Raw genomic sequence first — 4,721 nt, 5'->3', positions numbered from 1 at the left:
TTTGATTGAGTCTTGGAAAACTCTTATTTCCATTGTTGACATTCTGACTTTCTCTTTAAGAATAGTTCTCATCCTTGAATCCTAATGAAACCAGTAAAGTTTATTTAAAAAACAAACAAACAAACAAAAAACATAATATACAGCTTCATGGTAAATTTGTTACCAAAGAAAAAGCTTTGAAAACAGAATTTGCCACCAGCTAGTAGGAAATGGCAACCCACTCCAAGTTATTCTTGCCTGGAGAATTCCACGGACAGAGGAGCCTGGTGGGCTACTGTCCATGGGGTCACAAAAAGCCGGACATGACTGTGTGACTAACTTTCTGAAAAGCCTAGAAATAGTGTATATACAGTTACCAAAGTTTTCTCCCTTAGCTCTTTCAGGAGTAATTTTCCATACCTCCTATACTTCCTCACATTGCTGGGCTAAGAGAAAAAAATGCATATCATCATCATGTCCACTTAAATATTAATCACATAAAATTGTGCAGATTGCTGAGTGGGTCAGGATATGATACATTTCTTTCAGGCCTATTTATTTCTTTCAGATTCTTTATATTTGAGCGAACTGCTTATTCTAGGAGATAGAGTTAAGGAATTAAGATGACTGAGGCTGCATAATTAGACTAAGGACAGATTTAAGGAAATTACCTTTTCTTCTAGCTGAAGTCTGGATTAGTGGGCAAGCTACCATATTCTCACTACACAGTTAGTATAGTCAGATCTGGTATTCCAATCTCAAGCTTGCACCACCTTTTAAAATCTACTTAGTCATTTTAAGTCCTTCATAGTCAAAAGAAATGCCCAAATTTATTTCAAAAGAAAAAGAGATATTCAGGTTGAAGATCCTCAGCCATCTATCTCCCCACATCTTAGAGTCACTTTCATTTGGTCCTGGGAATGAAGGATGCTTCTCACCAGATCTATTTTCCGTCTCTTCCAGGACTCTGCTCTGGCAGCCACCCTCTTTCTGTCTTAGATTTTCGTATGCTCTCGTTCCAGCCTCTCTCCCTGGGATGTCTTTTCCCTTTGACATGCTCAGATATTTCATATGATACAGTCACATGTTATAAATGCACGTCTAGAGATAAAAGAAAAATGAAAGCTATTTTTTTAACCTCTAGATCCTCCTTGAGCTATGCCTTATTTCTCTTCTCTTTTTCCAAACCAAGCAATTTGAATGAATTGTCTGAACTCACTGACCCTGTTTTTCCTTTGTTTATTACTTCATTAAGGTATAATGCAGCCAGGTTCACAGATCTTAAATATACAGTCTGATAAGTTTTGATTAATATAGACACCAAAGTAACCACCACTCCATTCAAGTTACAGAAATTTTCATTACCCCTGAAATTTTCCTCATACCCCTTTACAGTAAATCCCTGCCCTGCCTTTTCCTATAATTACTTGTTGGGTTTCTTTAACTGTAGATTATATATATCCTGTCTTTTTTCCTTCCAATTTTGAAAACCACCTCAAAACTTACAAAATTGTGTAAGTACAGTACAAAAACTTCTTTTCCTAAGCTCTTTGAAATTAAATTACCAACCTGTTGCCCCATCAAGTCTGAATATTTCAGTATATGTTTTTCTCCAAAGACATTTTCCTAAAGGACCCCAATGAAACCATCAGAATTAGAAATGAGTTGCAGCAACACTAAAGTCTAATCCTCAGGATCCATTCAAGTGTCACCCATAAATGTCAGTTGCAGCAAAAGAATCCAGATCAGGATCATGCACTGCATTTAGTTTTCTGTCTCTTTAATTATCTTTAATTTGGAACTGTTCCTCAATCTTTCCTTGAATGTTCATCACTCTGCAACTTTAAAAAAGTACAGGCCAATTATTTTATAAATTGTCTCTCAGTTTGGTTTGCTTGGCATTTCCTCATGATTCTGTGTTCTCATGGCATAGTATCAGTGGCTCATGACTTTAATTTGTCCCATTATTGATGATCACGTTTATCACTTGATTAAGGTGCTAATTTCCAGGCTTCTCCACCATAAATTACTCTTGTTCCCTTTGTAATTAATGAACATTTCTTGAGGTAATTTGCGTCTATGTAAATATCCCATTTCTCATCAAACTTTCAAATTTTGTATTTTTCAATTTATATCTGTATAAAATCTGGTTTTCTACTTTATTCAATTAAAGTTTTACTATGATGATCTTACTATTGAATTAAAATCTTTTACTATAATAAATCTTTAAATGCTCATATTGGCAAAGATTTGGCCAGTGATAGCTCCTTCAAATTGACTTCTTTTTCTTTTTGACATGTTTTCATCATTCCTTGATACTTACTTTCTGGCATGACAGACAATCCAAATGTACCTTCTACTGCCCCAGGCCTGGAATCAAACATTTCTCCAAAGATCCTGGATTCCTTTTAGAGAAAAATGCAATTTAGTAAGAAAGACCTGGTTGTGCTCATTGCAGTTAGTGTATCACTGCTTCCAGTTTCCCTCACTGGACAGAACTAGGGAATATATGCAAGTGTACATGCTTACACACAGGCATTTATATTTATTTGTATTTTTCTCTATATATTGAAAATCATGAGTTACACTGAAACTTCCAATTACAGTTCACCCCAGAGTTCATTCTGGTTTTCTCCTTTTTCATGTCTGTAGCTCCTTTCTGATGGTGAGATATAGGATCTCATTATTCTTAACATTTTTACTTAATTTGATGAATTCTCCTCCATATAACCCATCTCATTCTTGGTTCTGCCTTCTCTCCATATGGAAATTCTCCTCCGTGCCACTCATACTCAGACAACATGTGCTGCGTTGCCATTTCCATGCCCTCCTCAACGTGTAGAGCTCTGAGAACTCAAGCACCCCTCCACTTGCATGTTCTCCTTCTCACCCTATTTATTGTTGCTTAGTCACTAGGTCGTATTCGACTCTTTTGTGACCTCATGGACCTTATCTCACTAGGTTCCTCTGTCCATGGGATTTCTCAGGCAAGAATACTGGAGTGGGTTGCCATGCCCTCCTCCAGGGGATCTTCCAGGGATTGACCGTGTGTCTCTTAGGTCTCCTGCATTGGCAGGTGTGTTCTTTACCAATGAGCTACAAGGGGAGCCTCTCACCCCACTTGGGATCCAACATTCTGTGCTGGCAGGTGCTACCTCTCCCACATGGATGCTCTCCTCATTCTGCCTGCCCCCTGACACTTAGAACAGGCCACTTTTCTGGGTGGAGCACTACCTCACTTTGAATGGGTGCCAAAACCTCATGATGGGCCGTCTTCCCCAGCTCTGCCAATGTGGATGTCTATTTTCCCCATTGTTTGGTCTTTGATACCTGCACCTGTCTGCTACTCATATACCACACTGGTACTCATATACTACTAGCTACTCATAGACTACGCTACTCATATACTATCCTTGCCTCCCCGTCACTCTCCTCACCCCCATATGGCTCTGACACACTGTACCTTGCTACTGCAGTTTGTCCTCACCCAAACCTTAGTCTGATGCCTGTCTGTCTTGGCCCCAACACAAGCTTTTTGGATTGAATTGTTTAGGAGAGAAAGGGAATAAAAAAGAATTATCGTGGACTTAATCATCCTCCCCAACCCACTGGCCCATTTGTAGTTTGGATCCCTAACATCCAATGTGACTATAGGTGGAGATTGGGCCCTTAAGAATTTAAGGTTAAATGAGGTCATAAGGGTAGGGCCCTAATCCAATAGTACTGGTATCTTTGTAGGAGACATCAGAGAAAAGATCATTTGACAACACAGCAAGAAGATAGCTATCTATAAGCCCAGGAGAGAAGCTTCAGGAGAAACCAAATCTGTTAGCACCATGTTCTTGACCTTGTAACCACTCACAACTATGAGAAATAGACTTCACCATTGTTTAAACTACTCAGTCTGTGATGTTTCATAATGACAGCTGTAGAAGACTGATATAGGAAGATAAAAGGAAGGAGAAATAAAGATGGACGGTGCTTTAAGCTGCTTCAGTCATCGTGGTGATGCTGGACCTCCTTTTATCAAAACAGTTATGAATTTCCAAATATAAATCTAAGATTTTAATGGAAATCACTATAATACAGTACCCTCAGCTCCTCCTTTAAAATTTAGTTATTTTTAACTTTTTTAAAAATAAAAAAATTCCAGCTTTATTGAGATAAACTTATTGTGTAAGTTTAAGATGTAATCTGTGTTGATTTGATACACTTGTATATTGCAAAACAATTATTATTGTTTAACACCTCCATCACATCATGTAACTCCAATTTCATTTTCTGTGGTGAGAACATTGAAGGTCTACTCTCTTAGTAACTTTAAAGTACATACTACAGTATTATTAACTGTAATCATTATTCTGTACTTTATTGGATCCCTAGAATTATCTATCTTATAGCTAGAAATTTGTGCTCTTTCACTAACATCTCTGCATTTTCTCTGCTCTGGTAACCTCTGTTAACTTTTCTATTTTACACCACTAACAAAAATTAAGTTGAAATGGATTAAAGTTACAAATATAGACCTGAATCCATGAATTTTAGAAGAATGCATAGAGAAAAGCTTTTTGACATTGGTCTTGGCAATGATTATTTTTTTTTGGATATGACACCAAAAGCACAGTGATGTTTCTGTTTTGACTACATCAAACCAAAAAGCTTCTGCACAGCAAAAGAAATGATCAGAATGAAATGGCAACCTTTATAAAGGGTGAAAATATTTGCAAATCATCTATCTGATT

General features: G+C 37.4%; 1 long non-coding RNA gene across 1 annotated transcript; it reads right to left on the bottom strand.

The window, feature by feature from the left end:
• Window positions 1–789: 789 nt before the first annotated feature.
• On the bottom strand, window positions 790–2,881 carry LOC145522058 (uncharacterized). Its single transcript, XR_014065880.1, has 3 exons — window positions 2,682–2,881; window positions 2,303–2,384; window positions 790–1,080 (listed from the first exon to the last, which is right to left on the bottom strand). It is a non-coding gene; the product is annotated as an uncharacterized LOC145522058 (long non-coding RNA).
• Window positions 2,882–4,721: the final 1,840 nt, after the last annotated feature.

The sequence above is a fragment of the Giraffa tippelskirchi genome, chromosome 9 (assembly GCF_054371585.1).
Source record: "Giraffa tippelskirchi isolate mGirTip1 chromosome 9, T2T-mGirTip1v1.2.pri, whole genome shotgun sequence".
NCBI classification, from domain to species: domain Eukaryota; kingdom Metazoa; phylum Chordata; class Mammalia; order Artiodactyla; family Giraffidae; genus Giraffa; species Giraffa tippelskirchi.
This window is presented reverse-complemented; position numbering and strand designations above follow the sequence as displayed.